This window comes from Coffea arabica, chromosome 6c, assembly GCF_036785885.1.
Source record: "Coffea arabica cultivar ET-39 chromosome 6c, Coffea Arabica ET-39 HiFi, whole genome shotgun sequence".
Taxonomy (NCBI): domain Eukaryota; kingdom Viridiplantae; phylum Streptophyta; class Magnoliopsida; order Gentianales; family Rubiaceae; genus Coffea; species Coffea arabica.
Genome location: NC_092320.1, coordinates 53,947,229 through 53,965,907, shown reverse-complemented (window position 1 = coordinate 53,965,907; position 18,679 = coordinate 53,947,229).

Sequence of the window (18,679 nt, the reverse complement as noted above, 5' to 3'; positions counted from 1 at the left end):
CACACTAGTCCAACGCTAGTTGTGGCTTCTTTTATCGTTTCCACTAGTCCAACGCTAGTCGGAATTCATAGGAGGGGCTAGTCCAATGCTAGACCCAATAGGTTTTTTTTTCCTTTTTCATGAAGTGCATGATCACCACATATCACGCATTTTTCCTTAGTTTATCATTTGGTATGTTCCTCAAACCCCTTCCCCTTCACTTTAGGACTTGCATCTCATGCTAGTTAGGGTACATTTGCCTGAAGAGTCCCCTTCCGATAAGGAAAACGAGCGAGTGTGGCTACTCGATAGCCTTAGCACGCTAGTTTTGCCTTCTAATCAAAGGGAAAATAGAAGTCGAAAAGTTAGGAGTCAACCCCCGTACCCGACTTGTTGCATTCCTCTAGGGTCATACTTTCATTTTTATCACCTACATACTCTTTTAACCACATTTTTTCACATTTCTCAAACCATACTTTTTTTACTACATTTCACCTATCACTCGCTTATTTTCACTTCACAAATAAAATTCCACTTTACCTTATATATCTATTATTCTGTTTTCACACACTTGCACACAAAAAACACTTGAATTTTATACAATTTCACACATGCACCTTTTTATACATTCGCACACTTGCACTTACATTTCTTGCATCTTTCATACACTTTCACACTTGCACACTTGAATTCGAAATCTCATTTGCATTAATCGACCTCTATGAGGTTTTCCTTTGTTGGCCGCCACAATTCATGTGGTTTGGGACCAAAAACCTCACAAGAGACATCGTAGAATTTAGGATTGCATTTTCCTTTCCGTTTTGTATTCATATAGTCATATCCAACGTGCGAACATACATTGGGTAGAAAACTAGGAAAGGTAAGGTTAAGTCGCGCAACTAGCCTTGGCTAGGTCAAAGGGGTGCCTTGGATTCTATCCTTGCCTTCCCCTTTGTCAAACGTGACTCCCGAACCTTTTTCTTTGGCTTACGTGGACTAGGAGTCGTTTTTAAAAGGGTTTTACTACTTTGTCTTTAAAAATTTATTTTTAAGTGACTTGGTACACCTTAATCATTACCAAGTGGCGACTCCAATTTCTCATTCAAAAACCCTTTTTAAAAACTATTTTTTTGGGGTCAAATCGTCGCTTTTTCAAGTCCCATATTGGACCCATATTTTTTTCAACTCACAAAAATCATTTTCCAATCAAAATTGAATCAAAAACATCTTTCTCAAACCATTTATTTTTCTTATCAAAAAATGGGGCGCGACAGTTAAAAATCTTGAATTACAAACGACAAGGTGAAAAGTAACGTCAAGAAAATCCCAAACTCAGACGACAATAATTAACAATTTTACTTCTATTTTACATGCATCTGCATAAACTAGAGGGTTTCAAGAAACAACAAAAAATTTTGCCTTTCAAGTTAAATTGAGGTAATGTTTAACTTAAGGATTGACTAAAATAACCTGGAATCCAATTGATAGAGTTCGTGAAACATTAAGCTAAAAGTAGATTACACAATAATTGGTTAGGTAGATAGAGAAGGAATTTTTAGCAACAAGCCATCACAGATCTTCTCACTCTCAACTCTATTTTTCTAGCATTTTACATTTAATTTATTTCGTAAAAAATATCATGGGCACATTACACCCCTACGTTCCCCTCAAACAAGGAGTTAACTCCAACTAACACTCCTTACACACATTACTCCAACTAACTCCCCTCACATTACACCCCCAAGTTTCCCTCAAACAAGAAGTTAACTCCAACTAACACTCCTTACACACCTTACTCTAACTAACACTCCTCACACACCTTCCCACTACAATAAAAAGTCTTCCAATTCCATGATAAGATAGCAATTAAAACTCTTCCAATCAAGAATTTCACTTACATTAAAACTCTTCCAATTTCATGATAAGATTGCACAAAGATCTCTTTCCACTTGCTGTTGGTATCCTTATTAGCTCTCAAGTTAAATTTCACTCCACACAAACCTTTCCACTACAACTAAAATCCTTTCAATCAAGAATTTGCGAATTTTCCAAAGCCATATATTGCTGTTCCTACTCTTCCAATGCCATATATTGTCCTTTATACTCTGCCAATGCCATAATAAGATTGTAGCCTTGCGAGTACTCTTTCCACTTTATATTGGTATCGTTAGTACCTCTCAAATTAATTTCACAATGGAACATGACCGTTTACAGGCATGTCAACAACGCCTAAATTTCAAGCTCGCAAGATTGCAAAGGAGAAAACATTTGCTAACGAAACGAAACGTATGCCACAACGTTCCCGCACAAGAATTGGAAAAGTTCCAACAACTTTGCATCGATGAAAGAGTAATCTGACATCAACTACGATGGATAAAATCTCTACTACACCGATTCAATTATCGCGCCAATCGAATTACAAGTTTCGGTGCTATTTATTCTTTAAATATTGGCATTTTCATTGTATTTTTAATTATTAATAATATTTCCAATATTATAATATATTGTTGTTTCTATTGTTCATAAAAATCAAGTTAGAAGTTTCGGTACTATTCATTATTTAAATATTCTCCTTCTTCACATGTTACTGATCCTTGCTGGCTGAATCAACACAGTATGGTACTTTGACTTTTCTGTGAGTTTAAACATTTAGACTTATAATTCTCGTTGTATTAGTAATTAGTCAGATTAGTCCCGGAACATGGTCATAGCTTTGATTAGAGAAAAAATATTTTTCATGAAATATCTATTTTATGAAATAGTCCCGTGACAGTTTTATGAATAGTGGGCATAACGGAAACAATGGAGATGAAGTGGGGAATTGGCGGGCAAATGCCAAATAGGAGAATGAAGGTTGAGAGAGAACATGATGGCAGACTTTGGTTTAGCCAAGAAGAGTTATGAGCCTTGCAATTTAATGCGCGGCAAGGACCTTTAATGGAACTTCCAATTCCAGTAGTATAAACTAGAAGCACGATTCTCAGTATAAACTAGATGGCATCTTATGGATGAAACCTAAATGTATAATACAATTGTGTGTATAAAATACATTATAAAGAAAATTATAATTAGATGTAATAATACCAAAAAGAAATGTATTATTTCTACGCACAAAGGATTTTGTGCGTTAAAAATCTTGGATTACAAATGACAAGGTGAAAAGTGACGTCAAGAAAATCCCAAACTCAGACGACAATAAGTAACAATTTTACTTCTATTTCACATGCATCTGCATAAACTGGAGGGTTTCAAGAAACAACAAAAAATTTTGCCTTTCCAATTAAATTGAGGTAATGTTTAACTTAAGGATTGACTAAAATAACCTGGAATCCAATTGATGGAGTTCGTAAAACATGAAGCTAAAAGTAGATTACACAATAATTGGTTAGGTAGATAGAGAAGGGATTTTTAGCAACAAGCCATCACAGATCTTCTCACTCTCTACTCTATTTTTCAAGCATTTTACATTTAATTTATTTCATAAAAAATATCATGGGCACATTACACCCCCACGTTCTCATCAAACAAGGAGTTAACTCCAACTAACACTCCTTACACACCTTACTCCAACTAACTCCCCTCACATACCTTCCTACTATAATTAAAACTCTTCCAATTCCATGATGAGATTGCAATTAAAACTCTTCGAATCGAGAATTTCACTTACATTAAAACTCTTTCAATTCCAAGATAAGATTGCACAAGATCTCTTTCCACTTGCTGTTGATATCCTTTTTAGCCCTCAAGTTAAATTTCACTCTTCACAGACATTTCTACTACAATTAAAACTCTTCCAATCAATAATTTGCGAATTTGCCAATGCCATATATTGCCGTTTCTACTCATGCAATGCCATATATTGTCCTTCTACTCTGCCAATGCCACAATAAGATTGCAACCTTGCGAGTACTCTTTCCACTTTATACTGGTATTGTTAGGAGCACTCAAATTAATTTCACAATGGAACATGGCCGTTTACAGGCATATCAACAATGCCTAAATTTCAAACTCGCAAGATTGCAAAGGAGAAAACATTTTCTAACAAGACAAAACGTACACCATAACGATCCCGCACAAGAATTGGAAAAGTTTCAACAACTTTGCATCGACGAAAGAGAAATCTCACATCAACTACGATGGATAAAATCTCGACTACACCGATTCAACCATCGCGCCCATCGAATTACATGTTTCGGTACAATTTATTCTTTAAATATTGGCATTTTCATTGTATTTTCAATTACTAATAATATTCCCAATATTATAGCATTATTATTGTTTCTATTGTTTATAAGAACCAAGTAATAAGTTTCATTGCTATTCATTCTTTAAATATTTTCCTTCTTCACATGTAACTGATCCTTGCTGGCTGAATCAATAAAGTATGGTACTATGATTTTTCTGTGAGTTTAGACATTTAGATATATAGTTCTCATTTTATTAGTAATTAGTCAGATTAGTCCCGGAACATGGTCTTAACTTGGATTAGAGAAAACATATTTTTTCATGAAATGTCTCTTTTTTGAAATAGTCCCGTGACTATTTTATGAGTAGTGGGCATAACGGAAACAAAGGAAATGAAGTGGGGAATTGGCGGGCAAATTCCAAATGGGAGAATGAAGGTTGAGAGCGAACATGATGACAGATTTTGGTTTAGCCAAGAAGAGTCATGAGTCTTGCAATTTAATGCGCGGCAAGGCCCTTTAATGGAGCTTCCAATTCCCAGTAGTATAAAGTAGAAGTACGATCCTCAGTATAAACTAGATGGCATCTTATGGATGAAACCTAGATGTATAATACAATTGTGTGTATACAATACATTGTAAAGGAAATTATAATTAGATGTAACAATACTCAAAAGAAATGTATTATTTCTACGCACAAAGGATTTTGTACGTTAAAAATCTTGGATTACAAATGGCAAGGTGAAAGGTGACGTCAAGAACACCCCAAACTCAGACGACAATGAGTAACAATTTTACCTCTATTTCACATGCATCGGCATAAACTAGTGGAGTCCAAGAAACAACAAAAAATTTTGCCTTTCCAGTTAAATTGATGAAATGTTTAACTTCAGGATTGACTAAAATAACCTGGAATCCAATTGATGGAATTCGTAAAACATTAAGTTAAAAGTAGATTACACAATAATTGGGTAGGTAGATAGAGAAGGGATTTTTAGCAACAAGCTTTCACAGATCTTCCCACTCTCAACTCTATTTTTCTCGCGTTTAAATTTAATTTATTTCGTAAAAAACATCTTGGGCACATTACACCCCCAAGTTTCCCTCAAACAAGAAGTTAACTCCAACTAACACTCCTTACACACCTTACTCTAACTTAAACTCCTCACACACCTTCCCACTACAATAAAAAGTCTTCCAATTCCATGATAAGATAGCAATTAAAACTCTTCCAATCAAGAATTTCACTTACATTAAAACTCTTCCAATTTCATGATAAGATTGCACAAAGATCTCTTTCCACTTGCTGTTGGTATCCTTATTAGCTCTCAAGTTAAATTTCACTCCACACAAACCTTTCCACTACAATTAAAACCCTTTCAATCAAGAATTTGCGAATTTTCCAAAGTCATATATTGCCGTTCCTACTCTTCCAATGCCATATATTGTCCTTTATACTCTGCCAATGCCATAATAAGATTGTGGCCTTGCGAGTACTCTTTCCACTTTATATTGGTATCGTTAGTAGCTCTCAAATTAATTTCACAATGGAACATGGCCGTTTATAGGCATGTCAACAACGCCTAAATTTCAAACTCGCAAGATTGCAAAGGAGAAAACATTTGCTAACGAAACGAAACGTACGCCACAACGATCCCGCACAAGAATTGGAAAAGTTCCAACAACTTTGCATCGATGAAAGAGTAATCTGACATCAACTACGATGGATAAAATCTCTACTACACCGATTCAAATATCGCGCCAATCGAATTACAAGTTTCGGTACTATTTATTCTTTAAATATTGGCATTTTCATTGTATTTTTAATTATTAATAATATTCCCAGTATTATAATATTATTGCTGTTTCTATTGTTCATAAGAATCAAGTTAGAAGTTTCGGTACTATTTATTCTTTAAATATTCTCCTTCTTCGCCTGTTACTGATCCTTGCTGGCTGAATCAACACAGTATGGTACTATGGCTTTTCTGTGAGTTTAGACATTTAGACATATAGTTCTCATTGTATTAGTAATTAGTCAGATTAGTCCCGAAACATGGTCATAGCTTTGATTAGAAAAAAATATTTTTTCATGAAATGTCTATTTTATGAAATAGTCCCGTCACAGTTTTATGAATAGTAGGTATAACGGAAACAAAGGAGATGAAGTGAGGAATTGACGGTCAAATGCCAAATGGAAGAATGAAGGTTGAGAGAGAACATGATGGCAGACATTGGTTTAGCCAAGAAGAGTCATGTGCCTTGCAATTTAATGCGCAGCAAGGACCTTTAATGGAACTTCCAATTCCCAGTAGTATAAACTAGAAGTACGATCCTCAGTATAAACTAGATGGCATCTTATGGATGAAACCTAGATGTATAATAGAATTGTGTGTATACAATACATTATAAAGAAAATTAATATTAGATGTAATAATACCAAAAAGAAATGTATTATTTCTACGCACAAAGGATTTTGTGCGTTAAAAATCTTGGATTACAAACGACAAGGTGAAAGGTGACGTCAAGAAAATCCCAAACTCAGACAACAATAAGTAACAATTTTATCTCTATTTCATATGCATCTGCATAGACTAGAGGGTTTCAAAAAACAACAAAAAATTTTGCCTTTCCAATTAATTTGAGGTAATGTTTAACTTAAGGATTGACTAAAATAACATGGAATCCAATTGATGGAGTTCGTAAAACATTATGCTAAAAATAGATTACACAATAATTTGTTAGGTAGATAGAGAAGGGATTTTTAGCAACAATCCATCACAGATCTTCCCACTCTCAAGTCTATTTTTTTAACATTTTACATTTAATTTATTTCGTAAAAAATATCCTAGGCACATTACACCCCCACGTTCCTCTCAAACAAAAAGTTAACTCCAACTAACACTCCTTACATACCTTATTCCAACTAACACCCCTCACATACCTACCAACTACAATTAAAACTACTCCAATTCCATGACAAGATTGCAATTAAAACTCTTCCAATCAAGAATTTCACTTACATTAAAACTCTTTCAATTCCATGATAAGATTGCACAAGATCTCTTTCCACTTGCTGTTGGTATCCTTATTAGCCCTCAAGTTAAATTTCACTCTTCACAGACCTTTCCACTACAATTAAAACTCTTCCAATCAAGAATTTGCGAATTTGCCAATGCCATATATTGCCGTTTCTATTCATCCAATGCCATATATTGTCCTTTCTATTCTGATAATGCCATAATAAGATTGCAACCTTGTGAGTACTATTTCCACTTTATACTGGTATCGGTAGTAGCACTCAAATTAATTTCATAATGGAACATGGCCGTTTACAGGTATGTCAACAACGCCTAAATTTCAAACTCGCAAGATTGCAAAGGAGAAAACATTTGCTAACAAGACAAAACGTATGCCACAACGATCCCGCCTAAGAATTGGAAAAGTTTCAACAACTTTGCATCGACGAAAGAGAAATCTCACATCAACTACGATGGAGAAAATCACGACTACACCGATTCAAACATCGCGCCCATCGAATTACAAGTTTCGGTAATATTTATTCTTTAAATATTGACATTTTCATTGTATTTTCAATTACTAATAATATTCCCAATATTATAATATTATTGTTGTTTCTATTGTTTATAAGAATTAAGTAAGAAGTTTCGATACTATTCATTCTTTAAATATTTTCTTTCTTCACATGTAACTGATCCTTGCTGGCTGAATCAATAAAGTTCGGTATTATGGCTTTTCTGTGATTTTAGACATTTAGACATATAGTTCTCATTGTATCAGTAATTAGTCAGATTACAACCCGGAACATGGTCATAGCTTGGATTAGAGAAAAAATATTTTTTTATGAAATGTCTCTTTTTTGAAATAGTCCCGTGACTGTTTTATGAATAGTGGGCATAAAGGAAACAAAGGAGATAAAGTGGGGAATTGGCGGGCAAATGCCAAATGGGAGAATGAAGGTTGAGAGCGAACATGATGGTAGACTTTGGTTTAGCCAAGAAGTGTCATGAGCCTTGCAATTTAATGCGCGGCCAGGACCTTTAACGGAGCTTCCAATTCCCAGTAGTATAAACTAGAAGTACGATCCTCAGTATAAACTAGATGGCATCTTATGGATGAAACCTAGATGTATAATACAATTGTGTGTATACAATACATTATAAAAAAAATTATAATTAGATGTAATAATACTAAAAAGAAATGTATTATTTCTACGCACAAAAGATTTTGTGCGTTAAAAATCTTGGATTACAAACGACAAGGTGAAAGGTGACGTCAAGAGAACCCCAAACTCAGACGACAATGAGTAACAATTTTACCTCTATTTCACATGCATCTGCATAAACTAGAGGGTTTCAAGAAACAACAAAAATTTTGCCTTTTCAGTTAAATTGAGGTAATGTTTAACTTAAGGATTGACTAAAATAACCTGGAATCCAATTTTGATGGAGTTCGTAAAACATTAAGCTAAAAGTAGATTACACAATAATTGGTTAGGTAGGTAGAGAAGGAATTTTTAGCAACAAACCTTTACAGATCTTCCCACTCTCAACTCTATTTTTCTAGCATTTTACATTTAATTTATTTCGTGAAAAATAACATGGCACATTACACCCCCACGTTCCCCTCAAACAAGAAATTAACTCCAACTAACACTCCTTACACACCTTACTCCGACTAACACTCCTCACATACCTTCCCACTACAATTAAAACTATTCCAATTCCATGATAAGATTGCAATTAAAACGTTTCTAATCAAGAATTTCACTTACATTAAAACTCTTTCAATTCCAAGATAAGATTGCACAAGATCTCTTTCCACTTGCTGTTGGTATCCTAATTAGCTCTCAAGTTAAATTTCATTCCACACAAACCTTTCCACTACAATTAAAACCCTTCCAATCAAGAATTTGCGAATTTGCCAATGCCATGTATTGCCATTCCTACTCTTCCAATGCCATATATTGTCCTTTATACTCTGCCAAAGCCATAATAAGATTGTAACCTTGCGTTTACTCTTTTCACTTTATACTGGTATCGTTAGTAGCTCTCAAATTAATTTCACAATGGAACATGGCCATTTACAGGCATGTCAACAACGCCTAAATTTCAAACTCGCAAGATTGCAACGGAGGAAACATTTGCTAACAAAACGAAACATACGCCACAACGATCCCGCACAAGAATTGGAAAAGTTCCAACAACTTTGAATCGACGAAAGAGAAATCTGACATCAACTACAATGTATAACATCTCCACTACACCGATTCAAACATCGCGCCCATCGAATTATAAGTTTCGATGCTATTTATTTTTTAAATATTGGCATTTTCATTGTATTTTTAATTATTAATAATATTTTCAATATTATAATATTATTATTTTTTCTATTATTCATAAGAATCAAGTTAGAAGTTTCGGTACTATTCATTCTTTAAATATTCTCCTTCTTCACATGTAACTGATCCTTGTTGGCTGAATCAACAAAGCATGGTACTATTACTTTTCTGTGAGTTTAGACATTTAGACATATAGTTCTCATTGTATTACTAATTAGTCAGATTAGTCCCGGAACATGGTCATAGCTTTGATTAGAGAAAAAATATTTTTTCATGAAATGTCTATTTTATGAAATAGTCCCGTGACTGTTTTATGAATAGTAGGCATAACGAAAACAAAAGAAATGAAGTGGGGAATTGGCTGGCAAATGCCAAATGGGAGAATGAAGGTTGAGAGAGAACATGATGGCAGACTTTGGTTTAGCCAAGAAAAATCATGAGCCTTGCAATTTAATGCGCGACAAGGACCTTTAATGGAGCTTCCAATTCCCAATAGTATAAATTAGAAGTACTATACTCAGTATAAACTAGATGGCATCTTATGGATGAAACCTAGATGTATAATACAATTGTGTGTATACAATACATTATCAAGGAAATTATAATTAGATGTAATAAGACTCAAAAGAAATGTATTATTTCTACGCACAAAGGATTTTGTGCGTTAAAAATTTTGGATTACAAACGACAAGGTGAAAGGTGACGTCAAGAAAACCCCAAACTCAGACGACAATGAGTAACAATTTTACCTCTATTTCACATGCACTGCATAAACTAGCGGGTTTCAAGAAACAACAAAAAATTTTGCCTTTTCAGTTAAATTGAGGTAATGTTTAACTTAAGGATTGACTAAAATAACCTGGAATCCAATTGATGGAGTTCGTAAAACATTAGGCTAAAAGTAGATTACACAATAATTGGTTAGGTAGATAGAAAAGGGATTTTTAGCAACAAGCCTTCGCAGACCTTCCCACTCTCAACTGTATTTTTCTAGCATTTTACATTTAATTTATTTCATAAAAACATCATGGGCACATTGCATCCCCACGTTCCCCTCAAACAAGAAGTTAGCTCCAACTAACACTCCTTACACACCTTACTCCAACTAACACCCCTCACACACCTTCCCACTACAATTAAAACGTTTTCAATTCCATGATAAGATTGCAATTAAAACTCTTCCAATCAAGAATTTCACTTACATTAAAACTCTTCCAATTGCATGATAAGATTGCACAAGATCTCTTTCCACTTGCTGTTGGTATCCTTATTAGCCCTTAATTTAAATTTCACTCTTCACAGACCTTTCCATTACAATTAAAACCCTTCCAATCAAGAATTTGCGAATTTGCCAATGCCATATATTGCCGTTTCTACTCATCCAATGCCATATATTGTCCTTTCTACTCTGCCAATGCCATAATAAGATTGCAACCTTGCGAGTAATCTTTCCACTTTATACTGGTATCGTTAGTAGCACTCAAATTAATTTCACAATGGAACATGACCGTTTACATGCATGTCAACAATGCCTAAATTTTAAACTCGCAAGATTACAAGGGAGAAAACATTTGCTAACAAGACGAAACGTACGCCATAACGATCCCGAACAAGAATTGGAAAAGTTTCAACAACTTTGCAACGACGAAAGAGAAATCTCACATCAACTACGATGGATAAAATCTCGACTACACCGATTCAAACATCGCGCCCATCGAATTACAAGTTTCGGTACTATTTATTCTTTAAATATTAGCATTTTAATTGTATTTTCAATTACTATTAATATTCCCAATATTATAATATTGTTGTTGTTTATATTGTTTATAAGAATCAAGTAAGAAGTTTTTGTACTATTCATTCTTTAAATATTTTCCTTCTTCACATATAACTGATCCTTGCTGACTGAATCAATAAAGTATGGTACTATAGCTTTTCTGTGAGTTTAGACATTTAGACATTTAGACATATAGTTCTCATTATGTTAGTAATTAGTCAGATTAGTCCCGGAACATGGTCATAACTTGGATTAGAGAAAAAATATTTTTTCATGAATTGTCTCTTGTTTGCAATAGTCCCGTGACTGTTTTATGAATAGTGGGCATAACGGAAACAAATGAGATGAAGTGGAGAATTGGCGGGCAAATACCAAATGGGAGAATGAAGGTTGAGAGAGAACATGATGGCAGACTTTGGTTTAGCCAAGAAGAGTCATGAGCCTTGCAATTTAATGCGTGGTAAGGACTTTTAATGGAGCTTCCAATTCTCAGTAGTATAAAGTAGAAGTACGATCCTCAGTATAAATTATATGGCATCTTATGGATGAAACCTAGATGTATAATACAATTGTGTGTATACAATACATTATAAAGAAAATTTTAATTAGATGTAATAATACTCAAAAGAAATGTATTATTTCTACGCACAAAGGATTTTGTGCGTTAAAAATCTTGGATTACAAACGGCAAGGTGAAATGTGAGTTCAAAAACACCCCAAACTCAGACGACAATGAGTAACAATTTTATCTCTATTTCACATGCATATGCGTAAACTAGAGGATTCCAAGAAACAACAAAAAATTTTGCCTTTCCACTTAAATTGAGGTAATGTTTAACTTAAGGATTGACTAAAATAACCTGGAGTGTGAGAATTCACAAAATTTAATATTTTAAATTCCATTTCGAGATTATTTAAATATTTAATTGCCCATTTACTCTGAATATTATTTTTTAATCTCATTAGACCTAATTACATGAATTTATAGTTTCGTTGTATTTTTTTTATATAATGACTTGTCTCAAAATTTAATTTTGGAAACTCGTTAAGTGAGAATAGTAAATACGCGTTTGGAGATTATAGCTGATTTGGGGGTACAATAACCTTGAAAAATTAGAGACTTGCACACTGGTCTTAAAATGGGTATTGTTATCTTGAAATATTCAAGTGACAGTTAGTGGTACTAGCGTTATAAGAAATTCTTGAAAATTTCACTTCATTGCGCTTAAACAGGAAGTACGCGTTTTTACGCGCGCGATTAATTGAGGGACTTTAGACCATTATTTTTAAACCCATAAGAGTGGATAATAATAATATGAATGAAAATGAATTAAAAGTTTAGTGCACTAGTGAAATAAACTCGAGAGGAATCGGGCACAAAACGCGCGCGCGCGCAAAGGAGAGTTGACTTTTGGGTAAACTTGGGCCACACATTAAAGCTTCTCTTGAAAACTTCATTTGAACAAACACTCCCTCTCTTTTCTCTCTCATTTGGCCGGCCATCAAGAGGAGGAAAACACCAAGGAGCTCTTCCATTTTTCTTCTCCAATTCTTCACAAAATCATCACCCATTTCACCTCAAATTTTACCCATACTTAGCTAAACACTTGGTGATCATTTTAAGCTACAAAAGGGAGCTGCTTTCCACGGTTTTCTTGAGTTAAGGAGGGCCAAAAATTTCTGCCTTGCACATCTAGGAGGGTAAGTGACGATCAACCCTTCAAATATTGCTCTAGGGAAGTAGTAGTGCATATTTAAGCACATGCATGCATGTGGGTAACTTGTTTATATTGAAAAAATTATTGTGTGGGCTTTATGAACTCCCACTTTGGTTGGATGGACTGATTTGATGAATGATGATGTTATTAATATTGGTTTAGCGCTTAAAGTAGTGGGATAATGTTGTATTGTTGATAGAAACTCAAGGAAGTGCAATGAGCAAAAGTGACCATTTTACCCCTGCCATATTCGGGCATTTTGGTGCGAATTTTTGAGGTTCTAATGACTTATTTATGATGTATACATGTTATATGGATGGCGTAGAAAGTTTCATTAAAAAATAATATGGTTTGGTAGGCCAAATGTATTGATTTGTAGAGGATAGCAAAACTGAAAAATTTTAGCGGATTGCCCAGGCAGTCCTTTTGTTTCGGCTATAACTCTTTGCTCCGATATCGAAATCGAGTGCCGTTAGCGGTACTGGAAACTAGACATTCCCAACTTTCCATTGGTATAAAATACATGTTCTGATTCCACCCGAGTAAGCCAAACCAATCATTTGAACTTGGCTGCCTTGTTTCATTGTTTCCTTGGAAGGCAGAACAGGAACTACAACTTGATGCTCAAATGTGGGATAGTTGTGGATGGATTTTGAAAATGATTTCTTTTGAGAAATTGTGTTTTATGAATGAGTTTTTCAACGCCACCAACCACGTTCAATTCCAATTTGAATTGAATGAGTTGTGACCAAAGTTCAAAACTGACCCAGTGTTGAACACAACCTTCTTTCGGTTAAACGAATGTCTTGATCTTGTGTGGGACTTGTACTCGAAATTCTTGGTGTTAATCACCCCAAATTGTGTTTTGGATACCTCTTAGATATTGTCTATGCAAATGGACCATGTTTGAGGTACTTTCCAAGCCAAATGTCTTGAAAACGGAAAACGGAACTCACAAGGCAGATTTGCCTTGGAATTTTTGGAACTTTGGTGATTTGGTTAATCAACTTTCCATGCTTGTTTATCTATGAAATTTGGTAGATGAATAGCCCTTATATGGTAATATAATCATACCAAATTTGGTTCTATTCCAATGTCGTTTCAATGTACAACTAAACTCTCAAAGTGTATGATTTACACTTGGAAAAACCCTTGTTTAACAAGGAAATTTTGGTAACTTTGGGTCACTATATCTTGGTGTTCAAAACTTCAATTCTGGCCCTGATTGATTTGTTTTAAATTTGGATTGTAACTCTAATAGAGTTCCAAATTTCAAAGGTTAGTTCAAATTGAGTGAATTTTACCGAATTTTTAAAATTGGCCAAAAACCAACTTAAATCTGTCTTGATAACTCAAGTTATCAACGTCAAGCCAAAATTTGAATACATCCACTTGGATTCATGGAAAGGTGTCTTCTAGAAACTTTTAGTACTTTAAAAGATGGTTCCAACGGTACCAAATTTTCCAATTTTGGACAATCAGGGAGTGAGTTATGATTTTCAAAAAATACCCAAAATTTAAAAATTCTTGGCCTTTTGAAAAGAAATCCGCGCGGGAAACTGTTCACCAGAATCCGGCCTTGAATCCGGGCAGTTCTTGGCCCGATAGTTGGCCGGATTTGTGTTGGGATTTGAAAAAAAAAGGAGTTTCGTCACTGCCTCCAATCCGGCCAGGAATCCGGCCGGATATCCCGCCAGAACTCGGCTGAATTGTGACGTGGCCTGTCCTGTTCCGACTTCTGTCGTTCGTTTTGAAATTAATTTACTCGTACTCGTTCCCATCCAATGATTTTAAGGATAACGATCCATTTTTACTCGAGTTTTAAAACCCCTTTTGAGCATTGGTATTCAAGGAAACCTAGGCCTAATTTTCGAGATATTTTCTAGATTGTACCAGTGTACGACCTTCCTCATCGATAGGGATTTATCAATAATAGTCCATTATTAATTGTTCAGGCACACAAGAGGAAATTCAAGAAGATTCTCCGGTGGACGCTTGAATTTCGAGTGTCATTCCTTCTTGTTTTACTTGGTGAGTGTCAAGTGCATGCTTACTTGAACTCCTGTGAACTTGATACATGTCTACTTGTTACCAATGATGTAAGTTTTGAAAATGGAGTCGGGTGTGTACTTTATCGCACTCGTTCTTATTCGAAACTAATAATTCGTGAATGACTTGCTTGACATGTAATGAATGACTTGCTGGATATGACATGGGTACTAGAATGTATCAAATGCTTGCTTAACATGAAATAGTATGCTATGGTTGCATACGTCGTTGGAGTGAATCTCCTCGACACACAAATATACATGGGGGACGCCCAAACTCATAGGCTGACCTTAGACTCGAGTCGACATGGGTTTGGTCGGAAACCTTGGCGAGTCATGAGACAAATAAGTTCGACCTAATGAGAGGTTTTGCTTGGCATACTCGTGGAGTATCGCCTTATAAATGTGTTGCAGGCCCGGTGTGTTGTACGGTGGACTGAGGGAAGTAAGTGGTGATTTACGGAATGAAAATACTGACCCGGTTGACGGAGTGTCATCGCGAAAAGGTATACAAACAACATCGGCAAAGCAAGTGGAACTTAGCTCATGAGAACTACCATATCCTTGAATTGTTTCTGTTTATATTTCACTAGAATTGTGAATTTCATGTATATTCTCATTTGACTTGTTACCTGGGCTTGTTACTTGAAATATGCACTTGCATGTGTGTTTTTGGCCTCACAAGCGTTTTGCTCACCTTGTAGATTTGTTTTCCTTGACAGGAATGAGCTTGGAATGAGATTCGAAGGAATTCCCCTTTTGATGAATTTTGTAATGGAATTTCGATGTATTTGACTAGGCATTGTGGTTGTCGTTATTTTGGGGTTTAAGATGTATTCTAGAAACCCGATGCAAGGGTTGGATAATTGTTAAATATTGTTAAGACTGAAAGCTTCCGCATCAATTGCCTTTCATTATGTGGTTGTGATGTCTAGCACTGCATTAAGTTTGAACAGAAATTACTTGATTCCTGGCGAGAGTTGGGCAAGCGTCCCGTGGATACCTTTTGGTTCGCCTTAGGAAGATGTGGGAGCGTCACAATTGGTATTAGAGCACTAGATTAGAGATCTATATGGGAATACTCTACCCTTATGACCTGAAACCGAATAACTAAGTTATACCTTAAGTGGTACTTGGGGCAAACTAGTGATTAGGTTAGACATGCATAAGTGACATCTGAGCGAGTCAGTGATTAATTTTCTAACAAAAAAAGTGTGATTATTTTGCAGGGATGGAAAATGAAAATGAAACCCCGGCAGCTAACGGGAATTGCCATGCTAATGGTCACGTAGAGCCTCCTAAACCTAATTACTACCGATCCCTTGGTGGAGGGGCTCGAGTGCACTACTCACCCTCTAGTAGCTACCCTCGATGTTCGTATAGGTTGACTTTTGCCTACCCGAACCACGTTGTACTGGCCTTAGACGACTAGCGTCATCAGTTGGTGAATGCCAACTTGGACTTACAGGTAGAGGTGGATGAGCTAAGGCAGATGGTTAGCGCTCAGGAAGAGCGAATTGTAGAGCTTGAGGAGGTTATAAAGGGCGAGGTGGCTACTGCTGCAGTCACTCGTGAGGAGCTCCAGAGTACTAGGGCTCAACTTATTAGATTAGGGGAGGAGGTCCGTGATCGGGCTTCCGGAATCCTAACTGATGCTACTAGGCTAGTAGATGAGGCGATGGAGGTAGTCCAGAGCTTTGACCCGGAGGAAAATCTTGAGGAAGAGATTCCGCCTGGTAGTCCTACTGTGGACTAGGCCTTTAGTGATTGACCTTTTGACTTTTGACTGGTACAGTTTGGTTTAGCAGGGGTGATGCTAAGTGCTGAGACCATTGTATTTTGCATGACTGTGTGGCCTACTTTTGAGACACTTACTTTTACTTTAGTATTCTGTGACTAAAAGTATTCTTGTTGCACTTACATGCTATATTTTTGTGATTCCCCCATGACTTGCTAATTGTATGAATTCTAACATGTTAATGAATATAAATTATTATTAATTTCAATGTTTTCGTGATTGGTTCTTGTTTTAAATATTTTCTCGCGTAGTTGATTCATTTCTTGCATTAGGCACGCCTAGGATAATGGAAGGACTAAGAGGTGGTCGAGACCGTGGTCGAAGCCGTGGGCGAGGGACTAGACAAGCCCAACCTCATGGTGATGACCAGGGATCGGCAATTGGACTGAACCAGGGACAGGAAAATGTAGAGAGAAATCAAGTGGCTACTGCCATTAATAGAATGACTGATATCTTAGAGCGCTTAATTGATAGACAAGGTTCTGGACCATTTAACCAACCTGGGGGACAGGACAGAGGGGAAGATAGAGCTTTCGAGAGATTCTTAAAGTTCAACCCGTCTAAGTTTCTTGGTGAACCCGACCCTAATATAGCGGAGAATTGGTTAGAGAGGATGACCAACATATTCGCCCTCTAAACTACACTGAGGATAGGCGAGTGAATTTTGCTACTTTCCAATTTGAGGGAGTGACTTGTGCTTGGTGGGATATGATAAAAGGAAAATGGGAGAGAGCTCAGACTCTTGGATTTGGGAGAATTTCATGAAAGATTTTAATGAAAAATTTCTTCCGCCCTTGATCCAAGAAAAGAGAGAAGATAAATTTATCAAATTGAAACAAGGGATCCTTAGTGTAGCTGAGTACGAAGGGAAGTTTACTAAACTTTCTAAGTATGCCCCTGAACTGATGATTAATGAACGAAGGAGAATCAGACAATTTATACAGAAACTTATTGTGGAAATCCAGGAAGGTTTGGTTGGGGCTCAAATCTCTACTTTTACTGAGACCCTAGAGAAAGCACAAAGGGTTGAAAATGTGAGAATGCAAGTTAAGGACTTTCAGAATAGGAAGAGGAACTTTTCTAGTCGTACATCTGGATAGACTAGTAAAAGTTCACAGCCTTCCAAAATTGGAAGAGGTATGGGAGGAATAAAGATTGCTGGAGCTGCTAGGGAAGTTTTATCAAGAGGAGGTCGTGGTGGACCGATTCGAGCTAAGGGAGCACCTTCTACTGGTTCCGCTGTGACCCCTCAAGTTACTTGTGGGTATTGTGGTAAATCCAATTACTTTGAAAATGATTGTTGGAGGAAGTTGGGAAAATGTTTGTTTTGTGGTAGTGCTGAACATCAAGTCGCCAATTGTCCGAAATCGCCAAAAATAGGAGGTAACAATCAGAGACCAAAAAAGTCCACCTCTAAACAGACAAGTGCCTGAGGAAATCGACCGAAAGTACTGGCTAGTGTTTATGCACTGGATTATCAACAAATTCCTGAGGCGACTGAGGTGGTTGAATGTATAATTCCAATATTTCACCGTTTAGCTAGGGTTCTAATTGATTCGGGTGCAACACATTCTTGTGTAAACTCTAATTTTATGAGTGGGATAGATTAGAAGCCAATTAAGCTACTGTATGATTTGAAAGTTAAAACACCTATTGGGGATCAAAATCTAGTTGCTAACTTGATGTATGGGGATTGTGAAATCTGGATCGGAGAATGAAAATTATTGGTCGATCTAATAGGTTTAACAATTAAGGGGTATGATGTGATTTTTGGAATGAATTGGTTAGTCCGTTATAATAACCAGTTGGATTG